The 24,129-nt window shown below is 38.1% G+C and overlaps 1 long non-coding RNA gene and 1 pseudogene across 2 annotated transcripts in view; one reads left to right on the top strand and one right to left on the bottom strand.

The window, feature by feature from the left end:
• Positions 1-24,129, top strand: part of LOC311578721 — a 190,939-nt gene that overhangs the window by 48,742 nt on the left and 118,068 nt on the right. Inside the window, exon 2 of the long non-coding RNA XR_014772943.1 lies at positions 7,580-7,805. This is a non-coding gene — a long non-coding RNA (uncharacterized lncRNA). The remainder of the gene's footprint in view (positions 1-7,579; positions 7,806-24,129) is intronic.
• LOC311579145 (eukaryotic translation initiation factor 3 subunit E-like) lies at positions 13,107-14,467 on the bottom strand (annotated as a pseudogene). The gene has a single exon. The product of its transcript is annotated as a eukaryotic translation initiation factor 3 subunit E-like (transcript).

Here is a 24,129-nt window from a genome sequence, read left to right as displayed (position 1 = left end):
CAAAGAAGCAGTTACAGTCCATGGCATCCTTTAAAGTTTTTTTTTCAACTCTCTGGTTTGCTCTTCTAATTCTAGCCACATAATTTTCTTTAAGCTCTACTGTTAAACTCTTCAACATATTAAGAATGTCTTGCTCATTTTGAGAACCCTTTATCATACTATAGACTGGAGAGTAGATCTGGTAGAAATTTGGTACAATTGCAGAATGTCTTAGGGTTTCTTTGCTGCAATGAAACACCATGACCAAAGAGCAAGTTGAAGAGAAAATGATTTATTTGGCTTACACTTCTACATTTCATTTCATCATTGAAGGAAGCTAGGACAGGAACTCAGACAGGACAAGAACCTCGAGGCAAGCATTGATGTAGAGGCCATAGAGGGTTGCTGCTTACTGGCTTGCTCCCCATGGCTTGTTCAGCTTTCTTTCTTATAGCACCCAAAACCACCCACAATGGTCAGGGTTCCCCCATCAATCACTAATTGAGAAAAAATTACATATATATTATAGAAGCATCTTCTCAATTGAGATTCCTTCCTTTCAGATAACTCTAGCTTGTGTCAAGACTAGAACGTTTCTTAGATTCAAATTCCTTTGTCCTTTGCCCCATGACTATATACTACATACAGAGAGATTGCATTTAATTTCCACTCAAATTCAGAAGACACAAAATTCTGGACATTTTTTTTGTTTTTATAATACACATTTTACATATGTTTCTAGCCTTTTAAGCAGGGACACAGATATATTCTCAAATATTTATCGTAGCTGCATGAGAAAGCTGATGTATTTCTTAACAGAGTAGATGGCATTATCAAGATCAAATGATTCCATTAGAAGCTGGAATTAAAGCACATGCCAGTGGTCAAGGTCTTTCTATTTCTGTTTCTACAACAGGTCAAAATATCTTACCTCACCAGGGCTTTGTAATAGTTTCTTCCTCTAGTTAATGTGTTTAGGTCAAGTCTGTGGGCAGTTGCCAATTGAATTGTTATTGGTTCTCTTTGAAAATTGCTTAGATTCAAGCTCCTTTTTTACTACGCCTATATACTTTATGTATAGCTGGTGAATTTAAATCAAGGAATGTCTCTGCCCCACAGAATATTCTATTGGTATCTGAACTGAACTGAATTGTGATCTCTTTGTGGGAAAGATCAAACCTTAATGTTGTCTGTATTCATACCATTTAGCATAATATAACTCATACTATGTCTCCAATACCAATCAGCTGGATATGTAAAAATACCTAATTATGACATTTTAGAATAGAAATCAATGTAATGAAATTACGTCAAGTCATGTCCCTTGGTTTTAATTTTTCTCCTTAAAAAGTTGCATAAAAACTGACAGAGACAGTTTATTGCCTGAACAGTCGCCCAAAACTCTCTATAATGTTTGAGCATCAGCCTTCTGGCCCAATATATCTGGCAGACATATTTGCAAGACAGGAACTACTGAGGCCTTGCTTACCTTGTTTTGCCAGAGTCTGACCAATAACGTTTCCCGCATCCAAGCTTGCCCATTGTTAGGCAGAATTCTGTCTATGGTAGAAACGAGAACACTTTTCCCAGTGGCTGTTTTGCCATTTGAAGCCATCTCCGTAAGAAGGTTCTGAGATGTTCATCATCTTTGAGGTAGGCTGGATGTTGTCAGGAGTTAACTTGTCTTGTTGTCAAAGAATCTTTGGAATAATAAAAACAGCTTTAAATGCCATAATCTGTAGGTATCTGAGGCTTTTGAAGACCTCATCTATTTTACTTTATATATTTATAGAATCCTATGTGTCTGTTAGATGTATGATATATATTCCTGTGATTAAAAATAGACTATTAATTGACATTACCATGATTTGCTCAAGTAACAATTAGCTCGTATTATTTAATTAGCCTAAATAGCCTATAATACCACTTTTAAAGTATTGGAAGCAAACTTTGTATTATAATTGAGTTGTATGGCTATAATACTTTATAGTAGAGTAGAAACACACACACATATACATATATAAAATGTTTGAAGAATAATCTTAAATTTGAATTCTATACTAATGAATCAAAATTAAACTCATTTTGTATCAATATAAAAATTCTATATTAATGAATTAACAATAACCTTATTTGTGAGTAACAATGGCCTTAAGTTGAGGTATACATTCAATTGCACTTCTGGTTCACTCAGGTAATTTTTATTCCTTCTCAAATCTCTGATGGGTTGAAGACCAGATAGTTTAGTCTTACAACTAAGCTTAGTTGTTTAGGGGTTAAGATGTTTTCAGGTCTAGATGGATGTGTTAAGTTAATAGAGATGAGATATGATAGATACTGAATTTCATTCTGAATTTTAGACTCACCAAGATAGGAAAGGTGTTTTCTTAAAGTTTGCTAAATAGAAATAGCAAATCACTATGAATGTAACATTTATATAATTCATGATTGTTTCATGGTTATTCCTGCTGTATGTAGTTTATTTTGTTTATGTGTAATAATATAAGTGTATATGTAAAAAAGAAATATAATTTAAAAAGAGAAAAATGCTGCATAAAATTTATCATACCAATGGTTAGTGTATGTGGGGAACTGGTCCCAAAATACCCCAAAGGAAGCAAGTCCATTGTATAAAGTGATATTACATTCCTCTTTCTTAATTTGAATAATTTCTAAAGATTCAAGTCTAGTATCTAATGGGAGAAGATATGTGATGTTTGCCCCTATATGTCTAGATTAGTTTACTCAGAATTACTGTGTCTTTATAGGAATAATTTTCCATTGTGTATATGTGTTACATTTTCTTTTCTTCTTTCTTTTTTTTCTAGTTCTCATAGAGGTCTCCTTATTACTAAGATGGTCAAATGTCCTGTGGTTGCACTCCAGGCCTTATCTGAGATGCTAAGGCCACTGTGGTCCAGCTACATGCCCTTTCAGCGGCCTTCCTGGCCATAAACACCAGGCATGTGCACTCCTCCTTCTCTTCTGTGCAGCACCCAGATATTAGTATAAAATGAAAGGTCAGGTCTTCATATTCCCACCCGCCTAAGGATCCTACATAGACCCTCAAACACACCTCATAGCATCTTTGTCCTGTCAACACTGGTTCCCTCAGTGCTATGGGCCTTTCTGAGTCTCCTCATCCAGAGCGAGGCTGCTATTACAACTTTCCCACATCCAAGCCCAGAGCCAAGCGACCAGAACAAATCCCTCTGAGTGGTATAGCATATGCCTTTAATCCCAGCACTCAGGAGGCAGAGGCAGGCGGGTCATTGTGAGTTCGAGGCCAGCCTGGTCTACAAAGTGAGTCTAGAACAGCCAAGGCTACACAGAGAAACCCTGTCTCGAAAAGGAATGTGTTACATTTTCATGATGTGTTTATCAATGGAATTTCCATTTCCTAGCTATTGTAAATATTGCAGCAGTGAGCATGTATGAGGACGTATCTCTAGTAAGATATAGAGTCCATTGGGACTACAAATACAAGTGGTATAGCTGGATTGTGTATCATAGTGATGCAATGTAAAAACATGCCTAAATGAGCATTATTCTGAATTGCGTAGGGAATAATTGAAATAATGTTTATATCAGAAAGAACATAGTTTTCAGAGATGGTTTTCTAACTGGGTTTACATGAATCCATGAGTATTTGGATATGGAGAGACAAGCACATTGCGTATGAATATGGGTTATTCTAAAACAGAAGGCATGCAACTTTATTATAGTTTTTTGATATTGAATTTCACTTTCTATAGTAGATCTGAGAGGTATTATTCTAGCGCATTCTGTACAAGGGTGAATTCTATATATCCTATCTCTATAGTTAATCTTTCTTTTGGGCTTCAATCTAGAAATTTCTATTTCAATATGTATCTTGTATGCTAAGATATCCCATATTTACATTCAAAATGACACTGTTAACTATTCTGAATTAAGAATTCTTTCCCTGACTTTAAGACAATGTCCAAAACCTTTACTCCAGCATAAAGTTCCTTCAGCATGCAGTCCCTGGTGATTGCAGCTTCATTGCCAGATCCTCCTTTCCCCTCCAACTCTACATAACTATTAAATTTTATTATATAGATTAATTTATTTCTGCTATATTTTTGTCTTACCATGGTAAATTTCTTCTGGTTACTTTAGGTTCATTTTTTTTTTTTACCTCTCTTACTTGATCTTTTTAGAATGCTGTTTCCTGTGTATGACAAATAACAGGATTCTTTGTCTCTGATATCTGATTGATCTTGGCCATAAACTGTTCTAGGAAAAGTGGGAGAGAATATGTACAAAAATGTGTCCTTTCTGTTGATCTATGTACCCAAATTCCCATGTGATTGCGCCAGGGGAGATAGGACTTTGTTGCTCATTCTGGATAAGCAAAACCTAACTGAGTCATTCTGCTGTGGGGGAAACTGTGATACACTTTTATGCATGGAAGAGCTTACGTTTCCAGCTTCTGGGAGTGTTCAAGGTCTTAACTCCTTCCATGGGGGCACCTGCCGTCCAATGACTGATTGATTTATAAGTATAAAGGTCTGGTTTTCCATTCCAAATTTGGAACAATTTGAAGGAGTCATCACAGCTTAAGAACCTCCAATTCTTGTGTGACAGGTGTGACTGTGGAGCAAAATGCTAGGGTAGGGTAGTACTTCTTTAAGTTAACTAATGCATTCTGTACTTCAGCTATATTTACAATTCCTTCCAGAGCTATGCTCTATCAGTATACCTTGATGATTATGTATTGTTTTTCAAACCTTGTGTATTTAATGTATTATCATAAAAGAAATATGAGAATTATTCCTTGTCAGTATAACATGACAAATGAATACAAAAAGATGATACATAGGTTTTGGTGAATGGATATGTGCAAATGTAAGTTATATTTTATAAAAAATAAGTATATATCATCCCTAGAGTGTTGTACTCTAATCTCCTTCATTTAATAATGTATCATGTGCTTTAAAGCACACCAATAAATAAGCATTTACATGAATTTTTAGGTACTGCTGAGTAGCTGACATTTTACCTCTATGGATGCATAATGCTTTATTAAAAACAATCCTTCATTTATTTATCTTTAGGTTGTCCTCTCTTTTACATTGTTGTACACAAGGAAAACTTTGAAAATACTTTTGCAGTTTTTCTTGGGATAAATCTGTAGACGTGGAACTGTAGGATATAAGTGGCATGTTTTTGGTCTTTTAATTCATAGTGTCAAATATCCTTCTAAACAAATTGCACAAACTGACTTTCTACTAGCTGCATAAATGAATATATTCTCAGCTTTGATATGATACTGATATAAATTATCACTCTTTTTAAGTACTATTTCTCTGACTTGCAGAAAATAATCCTTTTTCAATGTTAACCTTTGCTTTTCCTTTCTCCTTGGCATTTACATCCTTTTCAAATTGTGATCATTTTTATACTCTTTAATATTTTTAGTTCACTTCTATATCTTTTTAAAAATTGGCTTTTATGTGTCCTCTATATAGTCTTAACATTAGTATTTACCTTATCTCATATGTTGCAAATATCATCCATATTTGTGTCCCTTGTCTTGATAAGGCTGGTAATAGTGCTGGTAGTTAGGCTAGTACAGTTGTTGTCTTATTTTTGCTCTTGGTGGCACTTCTGGTGTTGTTGGTATTGCAGCAGTGTTATGTTTGGTGTTGTTGGTCCTGATGCTGCTGTGGTTTACAGTAGCTGTGGTGATGATGCTTTATTTCACTTCACTGAAGTGTAATTGTATCAGTATTTTCTGCTTATAATTTTTACACATAGTGCCATGTGACAAAAAAGACCATTGCTATGGTAAAACATGCATTAAAAATTACATCATTTGTTCTAATATATTATATACACCACACACTCACATACTGTTTAACATTTAACTGGAGTTAATTTGATATAAAATGTGTATTAGTGTAAAAATATCTTGAGACAATTAAAAGGCGAGACTGAACATAGTGCTCACAAGTAGAGACGGTTAAGTCATATGATGCAGAGTCCTCAAGAGAAAGGAAGGATAGCAGGCTACCAAGAAGAGACTTGATACCCTATGAGCATATACAGGGGGAGGAGGTCCCCCTCAGTCACAGTCCTAGGGGAGGGGAGTAAGGGGAAAATGGTAGGGAGGGAGGAATGGGAGGATACAAGGGATGGGATAACCATTGAGATGGAATATGAATAAATTAATAAAATATATAAAAAATAAAAAAGAAAGCAGTCTCTTCTTGGTGGCACTCAGAGGAAGGATAGCAGGCTACCAAGAAGAGGATTCATTTATTTCTAAGACATGAATTTCTTGAGAGCAAAAATCTTATTTCTCCTCTTTACTCCAAGTTCTGAAGATGGTGCTGGGAAATGAAAGTGTTTAATAAATTGGAACCAGGAGCTTGGCTTTTAAGTGTAGCTCCATCCAAGGCCAAGGTTGTTGTTGCTTTCAATAACCATTTTCTTCATTTTCATTTTAAAAAATAATTTATTTAGATTACATCCTGATTGTTATCTCCTTACTTATATCTTCCCGTTTCCCCCCTCCCTCTTTGCCCTATTCCCCTCCCTTAGACCTTTGGCAGAAGGGACCTCCTCCCTCACCTTATGATCACAGCTTATCAGGTCTCATCCAGATAGCCTGCTTCCCCTTCCTCTGAGTGCCACCATGCCTTCCCACCAAGGGGAGCTGGTCAGTTGGGGGCACCAGAGTTCAGTCAGAGGCAGTCCTTGCTTTCTTCACAAGCATGGAGATTGCGCTGTCCATTGGCTCAATGTAAAGAAGGGGTCTAGGTTTAATGCGTGCATTGACCTCAGCTGGTATAAAAGCCAATGTTGTAAAGCACCACTCAAACAATGATAGACTGATGAGCTCTTTGGAATTTACTCCTGGGAAGATCCTCTCAAATCACCAAATACCACTTCTTTATACCCTGTTTGCAGCTCTCATGCTTATATTTTAGAACGTTAACATAAGAATCAAAAACATCTCCAACTGAGGAATCTTAAACCCGGCCCCCGCCCAGATTTTTGCTCAGGAGCCCATTGTATCCAGAAGCATCGGTACTCTAGCCTGGCAGGCCTAGTTAATCATTCCAGCTCTTCTAATTATACTTAAAAATTGGGTAACAATATAATAGATTTCCACGTAGATTTTTCATGTATTTTTTTTTATTTTGGTTAAAAATTCCTTTTCTCTCTCATTTCCCTATCCTGTCTTCCTGCTTAAACTTTTCTGATCCTAATATTCACCAACTCTACTTTCATTTTTACCTGCGTTCTACCCAATTAGTGACTTTTCTGTTGCTGTAATAAAATGTCACAACCAAGAGAACCTTATGGAAGAAAGATTGTTTTTCAGCCTACAGTTCAGTTCGAGAGAGAGACAAAAGTCCGTACATCACAGGGGAGGTATGACATGGCAGCATGAGCGGAAGCCTACATGAACATGTATCCATGCACACATTAGAAACGGGGGAAACATGATAATCTCACCCCTAATACTTCCATAACTTCCTTAAAAGCACTACCGTGTAGTGAGAAATTTTGGTTTCTTTAAAAACGCAAAAAATGTTACGGGAATATGTTTTTGTTTTAATTTCAGGTATGAGATTTGGGACTGCTTCAGATGGTCTACAGCAGCTGACTATGATTTAGTTGCCCCTTGTTCTGGCACGGAGATGATTATTTGTTGGCTGAGGATACTGTATGTTTGAGATTCTGAGGACTCTTGTGAGAGCCTACTCTTCGAGTTGAGGGCAGCTGCTGTTTCCCCTGCTGTTCCTGCTGCTGCTGTTGCTGGTTGATATTTGCTCCTGCTGCTGTGGCTGGTAAGTGTTGTGGATGGGTTGCTGGTTTCTGATTTGGAAATATCCTGATGATGAAGAAGATCAAATCCAGCCCAAGGAACTCAACACCCTTAACCAACAGGATGTAGTCTAACTGTATCAATGCCCCATTTCCTCTCTAACATTCTTTCTCTCCTACCTAGTGTTTAGGGGGGAGGGTTGGAAGGATTAGGGGTGGTGTAGGAAGGTAGAACAAAGAACCAATAAAGTAGCCTACTGTCTGGCTACACCACCAAGCAAGGACCAAGTGTTCAAATACATGAATGTTAGGGGGAACATTTTTTTATTCAAACTGCCACATTTCCTTTCATCTTTCTCTAGTGAGATCTTTACATCCCCAGAATTTTCCATTATACTTTCAATTCACTTTTGTTCTATTCACCCCTTAAAGTATCACATCAGTGGCCCCTTTCTAGTTTCCTGGGTTATATAGATGCTCTAAAGCAAACATGCAAAATACAAATGTCTACCAAACATTTAGAAATAGCTCAACATCCTGATCCTTGGGGAAATTCAGATTAAAAGCGCTTTAAGATCCCATCTCCACAGTGAGAATGGGCACCACCATGAATACTAATGCCAGCTGTGTAGATGTGTATGGTGGAAATGCAAACTCTCACATGTTGTCTGTAGGAGTGTAAACTAGTGTAGTCATTTTAGAACGTGATCTTGAGGCTCCTCAAAAAGCTGTGACCCTGGAATTTTGATTATGATTGTATTGAACTTACTTATAAATTCCTTTAGGAAGGATGGTTATTTTCACACTATTGATTCTTCAAGCCAGGGACATGAGATTTGCTTGGATTTGAGGCCCACTCCACAGGAGGGAGTCTATGCCTAGTACCGTAAACCCAGTCAAAATCTCATGTCCTGGAATGGCATAGGCCCTAGGAAGAAACTTACTACTGTTAGCTAAATTTCATCAGTATAAAACTGCTTTCTAAAGCACAATGTTTATAGTTATTGACTATATACTGACTAGTTATTGACTATATATCAACTATATATAGCCTTAATCAGAGAAACCTTTCTTTGCATGAATAGTGGTTAGTTTAGAGAATCATGTCTTTTCCAACATGCTGAGAAAAGTGACTGATAAAGGTTTGTTGCTAAACAAGACATAATACTTTTCTCTGAAACTCAGGAATCATTGCATAAAAGGAGGCAGAAAGAATAAAAGAGCTAGTAGAGGGTTAAGAGGACCAAGAGGTCCTCCCTTTAGAGTCTGACCCAGCCATGCAATCATGGTCTCACAGCAGATGTGGCTGCCTGCACTGGACCTGTAAAAACTGGGTTCTTCAACAGTTAACCAGGCATCAGAGAGGGACTCATGGACTCCCAAATCTCCCAGATGAGCTGTTGATTACTGATGGATGAGTCAGTCATTGTCTTCAGTTGTGTGATCACTGGGAGGGAAGTCACAGGTCATCAGTGAATAGTTCTTAACTCACGATCATACAGGTGGACATGACTGAAATCAATTGAGTCACAAAACAAAACAAAAACACAGGACTCTGGGGACTTGTAAGGGAAAAGTGGGGTTGAAACTGATGAGGGGGAGATAAAATAGTATGGTGGTGAGAATACTGAGAATGCATTATTTATGTGAAATGTCAGAGGGCAAATTTAAATATCGAAAAACCCCAAAACATTGAAATTATTATTATATTCCATCATTACCTCAGCAAAATTACTTTATACTTATTATGAATGTAAATCAGCACGAAATAGTTTACGGAATACTTTACAGATTCTACATATAATTCTTTGAAGAATTTACCACTGTTAGCTCACTTTACAGATAAGAGTATTGAAGTTTAGGAAGTCCTCAGTGTGTTTCATGGATGTTGGGGTGAGGCTTGGAGGAACTATTCATTATCTTTTACTTAATAGAGCTTCTCAATCTATTTCCCAATGTTGAGTACTTTATACTGACCTAGAATGGGGAAGGGAATGATTTCAAAGGACAATAGGGACTAATGTCAACCGGTTGTAATATCCCACCCCTACCCAGGGGACCTTATTGGAGACACCTTGCATCGCTCCTGTGAAGCACCAGGCTGTGCCACACTGTGCCAGGCTGGCTGCTTCAAGTTTTGCCCCTTGGGCCCCCTCTTATTCAGCTTCCTCAGGGTGCCCCTTCTTTAGCTCTTCAGCTCCTGTGGACACCAACCCCCTCTTCTGGTTCCCTCACTTTGTGTTTGGCATGTGATCCCTGAGAGGGATGCTTGGATCTTCAGCCTGTGTTGCTGGCCTCTCTACACCTCTGGTCAGCAACACCTTGGGATTCCAGAGAGGCTGAGGCTAAATCTCCATAACTCCTGGGACCTGAGATCAGTTGCCTGGGGAAATGGAAAGGTGAATTCACGGAAGAAGTGCTGAGCCTGAAGTATTAGTTGTAGCTTCTGCTGCCAGGGAACTCAAGGGAAGGGAGCCTTGTCCAACTGGAGTGAGTCCGTGAGCTTCAGTGCCATCCCTGTGGCAGCAATGTCAAAAATAGCCATTCCTTTGAGGCAAGGAACATTGCATGGTCTGCCACTGCCAGCCAGGTACTAGGACCAGGAATCTGGCCCTTCAGTGTAGGTTCATAGTTTATATGAGTAAAGTTGTTTTGTTCTACCTCGGAATATACCTCAGAGTTTAAGTCTATTTAAACCCACTGAAACACAAGTCAATAGGCCACTTCCCTACAACTTTCTGTTGTATTTCCAGCCTAATTGTCACAAAGGTCATTTCCAGCCCCTCAATAGATTATGCTAATTTTGGTGAAAAGTCTGAAAAGCCACCAGTCCTTGAACAACAACAACAACAGCAACAACAGCAACAACAACAACAATAACAAAAATCCACCAATCTCTGTGTTCTCCTAAGCCTCATCCCTTAAGAAATCTTATATGAGCCCTGGATTCATTCCTCCCAGTAAATCTTGTATGAGATTTGCTGCCTGGTGTGACTCTCTCATAGGAAGAAGCAAAGAGGGGCTGAGGCTCCTAAGCTCCTCAGCTACCCTCCCATGGGAGCTGCATCACTGAGGAAGAGGTGTGGCAAAGGGAACTGGTACCCTGTAGCACTCCAGTTCTTCAATGGAGACCCTCCCTCAGGGCTGCAAGTCTTCTGCTGAGATGGCTTCCTCTTCGAGCTGTGTGGTTCATTCCACTGGGACTCTGTCCCACCTCAGAGCTGCTGTGTGGTTCCTGGGCTCTTGAGTCCCAGGATACCTTTTCATCTGAGCAGGAAGGTCTATAATTTTAAAGAACAACCACTTTTGATGCCATTTCCAAGACCTACAGCTATCTGAAACCCGATCTCTGGAAAGAGAGTGTGTTCACTAAGTCTCCTTATCAGAAATTCACTGATCATCTTGTGAAAACCCACGCCAGAGTGTCTGTTCAGAGGACCCAGGCTCCAGCTGTGGCTACCACATAAGGGTTTTTACAAGAAAAATAAAGTGAATTAATTCTGTTAAAAATAATAAGAACTAATGTCAATTGGTACTAAGTGCCAGACACCAATGTATCCATACATACTCTGCCCAGTATCTCTGCCAGGTGGCTGTTATGGCCTTCCATCTTTAGCGGATGTAGAACCTGAAGTTAAGAGAAAGGAAGCTGCTGATTCTCTCAGCTGGTAAGTGGCTGAAAAGAGTTCATAGACTGTGGGATGCTTTTTGGTTCCAGGAGTGATTGATTATGTTGTCCACCCCTCCTCTTCTTGTGTCTCACTCAAATCAGTGACCCAAATATGCCTAATTTTTTGATGAGAAGACTTAATTCTGAGCTATTGTAGTGAGAGAATTCAGACACAGTTTCTAAAATTTTCTTTGGGAACTTTAACCTGCAGTATGAGTTTGGCTAATCCAAGGGAGAGTGTGACTAATCTGAAATCCATTCCTGTGCAACCAGATCCCTCACACTGTGGCGTTGGTTGCTATAAGAGTGATGAGTTTCTCCCTTCAACATTGCATTGTTTTCTAACTCACTCACAGTCTTAGGATGAATAATCATGGGAGGGGAAGGTGCCATGAGTCTTTAGGAATAGCCTAAGTAGAGGGGTAAAAGCACAGCCACTGCAGAGTCCCTTTGAAAAGAGTCAAATGTGTAGCTAGGGAACCCCCTATTCTCTATCAGGCCTCCAAGTGATTTCCAATGAACTCTGCATGACCAGGTGCTTATTTAAACACACATGTACTTCCTGATGGCACAATGAAATAATGATGATGATAGACACTAAATATGTTAATGTGGTTGCCATAATTTTAGTTTAATTTTTTAAAAACTCAATATATAATACCTTTGTTGTATTTGAATTGTCTTGCCAAAATTAAACATTTATTTTCATGAGGATTTTAAGAGGAATAGTGATTATGTTTAGGAAGATAAACATATAGAAACAGCATAGTAGGCAAATAATAAGCTAATTATTTAATAGTTATTACAGAATAGGTTTTGTCCCACTGAGTTCTCATCACCCCAGATGAAGAAACTCCATAAACATTTGCTGAGTGGCTAAATCAATGAGGGCAAGGTATGCTGGGTACCTTTTCTGGATCAGTAAGATTTCTTCACCTTTGCACATAGTTTGTGATTTTATATGGAAAAAGAAGGTCTGGGTTAACGTTTATTCAATACCCATTAATATTGTCACCATTTTTAGACATTTCTGGGTAATAGCAAACCAAGATGAAAGGATTCCTGTCCACACGTCTAAGGGTTGGGGCATGTAAACAGATAAACCAATAGTCATTGCTATGTCAGGCATAGCAATTGCAAGGTGGAAGAAATGCCTTGTTTTCTGATATTCCAGTCTGAAGGGGCTTCCTGGAGAAAGTGATATTTGAATTATTGTGGAAGGAATAGATGCTTCCGGTTAGTTTTCCTTAATATAATAATTTCCACTTCCATCCTTCTTGTTATTGTCATTGTTTTCCTTAAAGACACAATTAGATTTATTTGTATTTTTACTTATGAATGTGTGTGCATGTGTCTGTGTCTTTGAGACTGACTGTATGCTACCTGTGTGCAGAGGTCCATAGCAGCCAGAAAAGGGAGTTAGATACTTTGGCTCTGGGGTTATAGGTGGTTTTGAGCCATGCAACATGGGTGCTAGGAACTGAACTCTAGTCCCATGGAAGAGCAGCCAGTGTTCTTAAACTCTGTGTCATCTTTCTAGATGTACTTTTGTTTTTTTCAGTGTCTCACATCCAGTTTTATTCAAATTCGCCCAAACTTATAGCAAACATGTTAGCTCCATCTAAAAAAATGTATGCCATATTTTATCTACAATGGTTACCGTGCCTTTCATTGATTCTTTTTTTTCTTCTTTTCCTTATAGTCCTTTAATAGAAGGCCAACTCTTGCCTTGCCCAATTGAGAGCTTCTGATCCACTGTTCTCATTAAGTTTCTTTTCGATATTCATGGCCAACATTTGGTTTCTAAATGAAAGTCTTTTAATCTTTTCAATCTCTTGTTGATAGGGTGAGACTGTGTTGTTATCTATTACCACATGACCTAGTTTAGACTCAGTCTTGGCATCCAACCTCGCATTTCTAACCAGATTCCCAATCCATCTTTCAGCTTCTTTTGGAGTCATATTCGGATTATTTGCTACTACATACACTGGTGGATATCACAAAAAGTCTCAGATATGAAGAGATGGGTATTCTCAATGAAGTGCTCAAGACATGTCACCAAGAAGAAGTCATTCACAAGCACTGCTTAACATTTCCTTAGCTTTTTTTGGGTGCCACTGAAATCAAAGTTAACATATAATCACTCAACAAATTCTGTTATTGGGTCTTTTTATGTGTAGGACTCCTGTTGGATAACCTTCACTGGATCTTTCAGCAACTTCCAGCATTTCTGCACATCTTTGTTTGTTATGGCAGGAGTGGTCAAAGAGCAGAGAATATGTGGACATATTGTTTGGATTGCATTAAGGTATTGTGAAATCAATAATATTACCATGGCCTTTTGGATGATTGAAAAAAGAGAGACCAATGGATGAGCCATGTTTGCTGATGTTGAGACTGGAGAGGAGAGTTCACAGAATTATTGTCTATGGTCCCTTTTAACCGAGTAAGATGTCCCATGGCTGCATCTCAATTCTGGATTAAGATTTCAGAGGCTAGTTTTCCCCAGAGTGAGCTTTAAACATTTTTATTTGTTGCTGGAACCAGAGTTCTGAAGGGCTAAAGGTAGTCTACTGCTCCTGAGTAAATTCCACACTCATATTGGAATTTTGCCTGTCTGTAGAGGGTAGCTAAATACTCTTGCCTAAACCCATGCTTCTCTGCCAGGTAGTCAAATAGCATCTGACCATCCCAGGTCGACTGTACCTGCCTTTTAGTTTCTGGATCTTCAAACATCTTCACAATTGGTTCTGTTTCTGCCTGGAGCTGTTTCAGCTGGGCAACAATGGTGTTTCTTTTTTTCCTCAAAGCACGAGGGATGTCATCAGAATAAGGGTTTTTGTAGACATCCATAGAAAAGTCTACCATATTGGTACCAATAAAAACGTATGATTCTCCTTGTAGTAGTTTTTTTTCATTATATATCTCTTTCACAGAGATTAACTCAAGAAACAGAAAGACCAGGTGCCAATCCCAAAAATGCGCTATGAGAGTAGTCAGGTCGTACTCTGCCATCTTGCCTGTTTGCTTTCTAGAATCACTTTTATTTTTCTCTGTGGATGAATAAAATTCTGTTGTGCATGTGTACCACATTTCCTAGATTTACAATCATGTGTGTGTGTGTGTATGTGTGTGTGTTATGTGTGTATACTCATTTGTGTTTAGGTCATGAAACTAGAAAGAGCATTCTTTAGGGTTGGTCTGGTGCTATATATTCTGATGGAAATGACTGGCCTCTAAGATCTAGCTGCTGCCCAGAAGAGCACATTCTTACACACACCTGTGCTTGTTGCTCTACCTATTTAAAAGTTGATTGGTTAATAAAAATGCTGACGCTTGGGATTTGGCAGCAGGTTGACAGACAGAATTTGAGGTTCGAAAGCCTGGTGTCAGGGGACCATGATTCAGGGAGAGAGAGGAGACAGTTACAGGAAGAGAAAAAAAAAGAAGAGGTCACAATGGGTTAGCTTGGAGAGAAGCACATGACCATATCAACTTGGATGGAGGGAAATGTCCCAGATAGGAATGATTACAGCAGATGCCTGATATGGGGGCTGGGAAGTGATAAGGATAGTTTAGAGGGTTAATGCCTTCTAGGTAAAATTAGGCTACTCTAAAATACAACAAGTGTCTATGTCTTTATTGATTATGATAGCAGATTAGATGTTACATTATAATAATAAACATTATTAGATATTTTACATTTTGTACAACAGGGCATCATGAGAGGGAGCAGGAAGAAATCTTAAGAATTGGGTTAAAAGGTATATGAATACATATGGCAGGATAGCAGAAAGGGGGCCATATTAGCAGGGATGGATCAGCTGAGATCACGGAGATCAGGGGAGGGCAGTGAAGGGTAGGAACAAAATTTACAACAAAACTTAATACATGTATAAAAATGTCATAATGACACCCATTAATGTATATGCCAAGTTAAGTTTCAAAAGTTAAAAGCAAGAGATGAAAAATAATGTTTCTTCTCTGTGGTGATGAGCTCTGGAATAAGGAGAATGGTAGGAAGACATAAAGAGGCATAACAAAGAGTGTATGGGTCTTAGGAGAAGTGGACTGTCTAGAACATCAGGGAGTGATAATGTCTCTCTTTAATGGCTAATCCACTGGTGTTTATTTGGAAGTCATTCTGCTCAGCACATGGGCCTTCTGAAATTAAATTGACATATCTAGGTTTGCCCCCACAAATATTCTTTTGGTCTGGAGCAGATAATGATAAATTAAGTATTAGCCATGCAGAAAACTGAGAGAAAATACGATTCTCTGGGATTGTACATCCTGGAGAATTTATCTTTCTTGTGTTAGGAATTAAGAAAGGAAAGAAGTTGGACTTGTATAGGAGTCAAAGCCAGCCAGGCCAATGAGACAGCATCAATCGGAGAAAATGTGAATACTCAAGAAACCATGTAGTCACCCAGATGATAGACTTTAAACCAAGGCGCATGAGAGATGAATCAGAGGAGATGAGTGAGGGTTACATCATAAAGTATATAGCTAAGAATTAGTAAATGTTATATGGATGACTCTAGGTGTTTAGGATGACAATTGGGGACAGTGAGCAGGGGAAGAAAGTTAATTTTGTGCTTCCATTGAGTGAAAAATTTAGAGCAGCTGGATTTTTGTTCACAGCTTTTGGAATTAAAGTATGGAGCAACTGTAAAGGACACATTTGGGTCATAGAGCACCTGGACTTTTAGCACCACACTAACCCTATTGCAGCTAGAACAAGCCTCATGCATTCAAAATGCCTCTTGCTCTGTGATCTATGGATATAGTAAGAAAGGCATGGATGAATGTTCCTACCCACTGGATGGTTAAAGAGGCTACATCCTAGGCTGATTCAGACACATGGCCACAATTACGTGCTGTGTGCTGGTTTTGTAGTTGAGGCAGCCCCAGACCTCTGGCTTACTGCCCTGGTACACTGCCTTTTCCTCAGAATTTACTGTGTGGGTTTTCAAAGACCATTCAAAGCCAAGTATTTCTCTAAAAAAAAAAAAAGATTGCTTTCTCTATTGCAGCCCTTAGAATGGAACTGTCTTCCATCCATGACTGCCTAGGCTTTCCTTAATACTACTTCTATGATGTGGCAAATTACATCAGTGTGTACAAAGGACATCTCCTTGTAGGATTATCACAAATGTCTCTGTGAAGTTGCGACTGTCCTCATAAACTTTCTAAATTTGCTTCCCATCACTTCACTGTGTTTTTTTCTGTTTGCTTGGACGACATAACATTATCTATAAAAGTGGTCGTATTGTTGCTCCATTTTAAAGTGCTTATGAATTTGTGCATTAAAGTATGTTCCTTGCAAGGGTACATGCATGTGGAGGTCACAGAACAACCTTGAGTGCAGCTCCTTGCTTTCACTAGATAACTAGAACCTTTCATGGGTTTTAGGTATCTGAACACTGGTCTTTATCTACAACTCCATCTCCAACAAGTGTCTTTACCTACTGCTCCATCTCCCCTGCCCACCATGGTCAAATGTTTTCACCTATCAGCTATAGTGATGGTCCCTGTTCCCTATGGCAAAAAGCCAGAGGACCAATAACTTTCTCATACCTATGGCTTTATATGGAAAAAGGCAAAGACTTACGATTTATGTCTAAGATTAATGACTAAAGGAGGTTAGGGAAAATTGTTCATGGAATCTTCTTGTTAGGACAAAAAAAAATGTAGGTGCAGTAGGAGGTTCACTAAGCATCCATGAGAAATAGCAGCATATTCAGGATAAATGTTTCCTTCCTCATTCCTGTAGGATGCAGTGGCATAGTTCATTCAAGTCGTTGAGGTTGTCACAGAGAGAACACTGTGGAACGATGCATAAAAAAGTAGTAAAGTTTCATGTCTCATGATGGAATCAGTAAAAGTTAGATAAAAATCACCCAGGAATCATTTCAGGGGGCGGGAGTGGTGGTGAGATGGGGGGACGAGACTATGAGGGTAGCTAACATGATTACCCAGTCTCCTTGAAATTTCCAAAGTCTGGGAAATATTTTTACAAATATGATACGTTCAGAATTCCTTTCTAATTACAGCATGTTTATCATTGTAACCAAAGCTATCTGGTGGAGAGGAGTGTGCTTTCTGATGTGGAACAGCCATGATGTGAAGCGTCGTGTGATGCCCTTAATTAACCACTGCTTTATTTCTAGACACAGGGCCGATTCTGCACATGACTGGGTTTCACTTTTGTGGGTGGCAAAAAAGAGAAAGTAGCGTGAAGTAAAAGATGGGCTTATATGTTTTCCTTCTCTGTGTCTTAGGAGTGGAAATGTCTCTTGTCCGTGGTGAACAGAAGCAGACATGAGTTATGATTATGGTCTTTGCCTTGTAATTTCAGTGTCATCAAGATGTGCTCTGTTTATTACTGCACTTAGAAAGCCTTGGGATATTAGCCACATAAAGTCTCTGTCTGTAGATTCTATTACCACACCCGTCAGTTGTTCCAGGAAAGGAGACTGTAGAATCATCTTTCTGGTGAGAAGCCACTCCCTGCTCTTGCAGTCCACTGGGAAAGTTTTGTGATTGTTCATTATATCAGGAGTGGTCCCCAGGGAGCCCCTGACTTATCTCTTTGTCCTCTCACTGAGCATTTGAGCAATCGGTACCCAGAATAAGAGAAGTTCAAAACCATAGCATGACTTGTAGATGTGGCTTTCCAAGAGAAACATTTATGTACAGTGGATTAGCTATTCCAGAATCCAGCAAAATTCCTTGGAGTGAGGTGGAAGAAGTGGGCAATAACATGGCTGACCAACTTTGAGAAGTATGACATGCCTCAGTCTTAGGGTGAAAAAAATGAAGGTGTATTATGAGTTTAAAGAGGAAAGATAGCACAATAATAGTTTTTGTAAAACTGGTTTTGTAAAAGCTCTTTCAAGACCCTCTGTTTTTGTAAGGAAAACTTCCCCAAAGGAGTATGTGCAATGTAGTTCCATTGTTTGTAGGCATGAGACCTACCTTGCAGAATGGTTGATAGGTTATACATATACAAATCATGTAGAATACCCTTCCTGCTCTCTCTCTCTCTCTCTCTCTCTCTCTCTCTCTCTCTCTCTCTCTCTCTTCATCTCTCTGTATGTGTAGTATGTATGTATGCATGCATGCATGTATGTTTGTGCTCAGTGTTCCTTTCTATTTTCCACTGGGAATTGAAATCTGTATTTTAAAGTCTGACCATGATATTGTGGTGTTATGCATTGGATGTGAATAGGTTGCCAGCTGGTAGTGCTGTTTTGAAAAGTTGTGGAATCTTTGGAGGGTGGGTTCCAGCAGGAGGAAGTTGCTCACCAGGACAGGATAGTGGTGGTGGTGATGGTGACAGTGGCCCTCACTTCTTGGAGGAGAGACTGTAGTCAGGAAACATTCATCAAGTGACTTCTCTCTGCAATCTCATTATGAGCTCAACTAATAGTGGTGGAGCAATTCCTTAACTTTAAGGTTCTTCTCATTATTTGAAGGAGATGATGCTAAGCTGCTCAGTAACTGAAACAAACAAACAAAAAAAACATTTCCAACTATGATAGCTGCAAATTCAGGTGAGGTTTGATCAAAGGAATATCCTAAGCATTACTGATTGGTATGCAGCCAATAACTATTTTGTGATTACAGTTGGTAATGTATATCATGAAAGATCATATCTTTTGATCTATAGTGTCATTCAGAGGCTTTAGCCATAATGCAAGAAAACATTTTAAGTAAAAATATACATGCTAATAAATATATTCTGTGTAGGATTATAGATAATAGTAATATCAAAACATTTAAATGGTTCAAATACTGTTCCATTTTGCAGAATGTCATAGGTGTTTTTGTAAAATTCTAAAGATTGATGTTTAATGGAATGTTAAATAAACATATAATAAGAAAACTATTACATAATAAAAGTTTATATAGACAACATTGTAGGGATCTATAAAAATGAAAAATTTGTAAAATTATAATAAAAATCAAGTCTATGTTCATTGTTTTAAAATATAATTTAAATATATTTTTATAAAACAATGGAACCATAAATTAAAAAGCAATAAAATTTTATCTCATAGAAACTAATTAAGAACTTTTAAAATATCTATTTGGAAAAACTTTTGCCTCTCATGTCCATTCCTGTCCTCCTCCGTACTTGCCTTCCTCCCTCCCTCCCTTCCTCTCCTTTCTGTGTTTATGTGTTTTCAAGTATGCTATGCCACATGGGAAGAGGTCAGAAGACAACTTGTAGAAGTTGTTTCTCTCCTTGTGGATTCTGAGGATCAAACTCAGGTTGTGTTTCCTCTGGTAAGGGTGTTTATCTGTGGCAACATCGTTCTGGCTCCTTATTTCTTACTCTATGTGGACATGAGAAGGTAAGTTACTATTTTTCCCATAGGAGATGAAATTCTTGCATTTCCCTTAGTTTTCTGTGTTGTTTTTCCTATAACTGTATTCCAATCAAAATTGTCACTTCATACTTCACTTGTATTTCCTCATCCTTTATTATTTTTCAAAGATTCTTTTCCAATAAGGCTAAGGTTCTTTTCATTTACTCTATTTATATAGAAAAGGAAAAAAGTCCTAGCTACTTATCCATCCATCCACCCATCCATCTATCATCCATCTATCCATCCATCCATCCATCCATCCATCCATCCATCCGGTCATTCATTGGATCAGTAAGGACAATAGGATTCCCTGTCCTCCAATGGTCATTTGGAATTTAAGGTATTCATTTAAGACTTTAATTATATTTTCAAAAGCATTGGCAAAAAAGGATCATAGCAGTAACTTGTTCTTTATCTTTATTTCCAAGAAAACCAATCAGTTATTTTAGCAGCCATTCTTTATGGAGTATTTGTCTTACTCAACTCTGTTTCTTATAATATCATGAGCCAATGGCTAGTTGAATTTCCTTTATTGTAGAAGAATCCAGCTTTAGCATTTATTCAATATCTGGTAAAAATATTCATTCACATAAACAGAAACTCCATAAGAACACATGTGGAAGTTCTGAGGTAATGTCTCCTTTCTCAAAAAAGTTCCAATTTGGAATTTTCCAGAGTGACCCACAAAGCAGCTGGTTTCATGTCTGAGATTCTCCATTTGCACTGTAGAACAGACAGGGGAGATTTTGAATGGCTGCCATGTTCCAATCAATGCAAGATTTCTAGTTTCTGGTTCACAAAGGATTCTTACTGCAAAAAAGAATGTCATAGAAGTGCTAATGTTAGGGACAGCTTGGTGGGTCAAGTGGTTCCCATGTAAATGTGAGGTCCTGAGTATAGATCCCCAGCACCCACATAAATGCTGTCTTGGTGGCACACCTATAATCTAGATCTCACCTCAATATATAAGACAGAGAGAAATTGATGAAGACACTGATGCCAAATTATGGCTTCCACATCCACACCACATATATGCATATGCTCCTCCACTCTTGTGTGCTTACATGTTGGGAACATATGTACACACATGCACATCACTCACATACACAAATAAAAAAACAGAAATGTACTTAACATGGATTAGCATTTTTCTGAATATATTTAATATTGTATCACATTTAAATATCCATGCAGTTTATGTATTTAGGACTTAGGATTTTATTTCTTTATATATTTATGTATCTACTATCTATCTATCTATCTATCTATCCATCCATCCATCCATCTTTCTATCATATATGTTTTATCCAATTAAAGAAAACGATGCCATGAGGCCAGAGACCATAATTTGAGAGGGGGTGTTAGATGGGAGGGATTGGATGGAAGAAAGAGAAAGGGGAAAATGAAGTATTTATTTTATTTTCAAATATTAAAAGATTTTAAAGAAGGCATTGTGTTACTTAGGTGTTGCGATACAAAGATAATGAAAAAAGGAAAACCATTTTGACTATTAGTTTTACTTATCAACACAGCTGGATTAATGGACAGTCAGTAACTGGAAAGGCATTGTGATATTGCCAGAAGTGGTTGGTCATTGACTCTGTGGACAGAGAAATGATGGTCTGCTTTCACCAATGTGCATAGACATCATCTAGTCTTCTGAAGGTCTAAATGGAACAAAACAAAACGGGAATGATGGGAACTTTCTTAGGGGTAGGCTTATGCTTTCTCCTGCCCTTATTAGGACTTCAGGTTCTTGAGCCATTGGCATCAGGAACCTATTACAGTAGCCACCCAGATACTTTGACCCTCAGAATTAGATTAAAGCTCATACCATTTAGTACTCTTGTACTCAGGACTTTAGACTCACATTGAATTATACCAGTTTTCTAGGCTGTAGAAGATATCCGGTAGGATTTTGCAGTCTCCATAATCATCTATCTGTCTGTCTGTCTATCTATCTATCTATCTATCTATCTATCTATCTATCTATCCATCTATCATCTATTTGTCTATCTTCTTTCTACCTATCATCTGTCTGTCTGCCTGTCTGTCTATTATATATCTGTCTGTCTATCATCTATCTATTCATCCACTATCTTTCATCATTATCATTATCATCACCACCATTATCTATTTCCTATTGGTCTATTTCTCTGAACAAACACGATACCAACTTTAAGTAAACCCCCTAATTACCAAGGAAGTGCAAATCCCATCACCCTGCTGAAAAGTCAGTTTAAAATGGGAGTTTCCTATGCACACCCCAGAACAATGATTTTGGTCATGAAGAAGAAATACAGGATAAAGTGAATAAGTAGAAAATAATAACTTTTATTGAATACAAATGTAGCTTATGTGAATCCATTTTAACTTATTCTTTTGAAGTGATGTCTTAATATGTAGTACAGTCTGACCTTGAATTGGTGATGTTCCTCCCTCAGACTCCTTAGTGCTGGGATTACAGATGTGAATCACCATGCCCAGTGCTTCACATGACTCATTTTGTTGTATGATATTTGTGTCATGTCTATATAGTAAAAATCTATATGGCTGAATCTCTTACTTACTGCTGCTTCATTTTACAACTATGGGAGGACTTTTTCCCCCCAATAGCTAAAACATCTTTTACCCAGTCATATATAAGGCATATTGGAACTTCAAGAGACATAACGACTTTGGGAGCTCTCTAGCCAAGGTGTGATGGTCAATGGTGGGTGAACGCTGAGGTTCTTGATTCTGAGTTCTATACTGGTTCATACAGTTTTCACATGGGCTAAATTCTAGGTCTCCACCGCCACAACTGCCACAATGGATTTTATAAATAAATCTCATTTCTTCAATGTGTTGGCTATTACCATTTCTCAAATGATGTGTCCTGAGATCCTTATTTTGCAGCCAGCTTGTGGGAGGACCCAAGCAAAGGCGATTCTATTTGGTAGGAGATATAACTCAAACACAGAGGGTAGGTATGGATCCTACAGGAAGCAGAACGTGACAAGGATACTTATGACTACTATAAGAAAAAATTTCAATTTATATACTTAGGATTAAAATTTCATTCTAATACTACAGTTTTGCAGGGATGGGGTTTGAATAATGGCACCAATCTGGCCATATCTTATGTGTTTGTTTATATTGCTATAATGTGAAATCTAAGAGTAATATTTACATTTTACATGTCTGTGTATGAGAACCTTAAGATTAATAATTAGGTAAGTTTTATAAAATTATTCTTATATATCGCATGACTATATAGTATTCAAAGTAATAAGTATTACAACCATTTTCTGTCTGATCTTTATAGAAAGTTGCCACCCCTTGTACTAAACAGCACTACTTGGATACTTTGTGTACCTACCTTTGTAATTGACAAATGCCAAACTACGAGAAAAAAAAGCTGGACACGTATCCAGTGAGTGCCAGCCAACAAGATATGAACATCTCGGATGGCTCCTGCCTGAAAGCATAGCAATGCACAATCATTTGTTTTTTCCTCAAATCAAAAATAGGCAACAAAGAGGGAAACAGACAAACAAATAACTATACAGTGATACATAAACAAATGCCTTGAGGTAAATTCATGGTTGGGATGCTTGGAGGTGGAACCAGTGTGTTCATCCAGACTAGACCCATGAGGAAACAGGATAAGCAAACAGGAGAAGCTGAAACCTTGAGACTGTGAGCCAGGGGATACAAGGCAGGAAGTAGACATAAAACTCTGGCAACCCAAATCTCCTGGGTCAAGACAGCTCTTCATACTGTGAATCATCTCTGCGTCATCATAACTTACTCTTTATTGCAACTCGAAAACCAAGTTCTCAAATTTATCAAGTAAAATTAGCTTCACATCACTAATAGCACATACAATATAGGCGTGCATTAACAAGGTTGTTGCTTCTTCTCTCATGCTCAGAATAATTTTTGACTAACTTGTTGCTATTCTTATGTTGGCAAGTAGCTTTTGGTTGTATTACATTTGGATTTCTCAACTGAATTAGAAGAAAAGAGGCCAAAATTATCAGCAACGGGAACTTCTTCATGCCTTTCTTTTCATATATTATATTAAAGTCATTAACATGTAAATTGGTATTTGTTGATTAGCCCATGAACACATCTCAAGCCTTTTTCTTTTGTGTTCCAGTGCATGAAGAATGCATTCATATCAGAATATCTCCAGCCCAGAGCAGGAACTTTCCCCATACATATATAACTCTCTATCTCCACTGGTTCTTTCCTAAGAAGCTATCTGTGTATCATACTTGGAGGCTTTGCATATATCCCTTTCTATCTTTTGGT

The sequence above is a fragment of the Acomys minous genome (genome assembly GCF_964271855.1).
Source record: "Acomys minous genome assembly, chromosome: 12".
Classification (NCBI taxonomy): Eukaryota; Metazoa; Chordata; class Mammalia; order Rodentia; family Muridae; genus Acomys; species Acomys minous.
The sequence above is the reverse complement of the archived record's forward strand: the minus strand, read 5'-3'. Positions and strand labels throughout refer to the sequence as shown.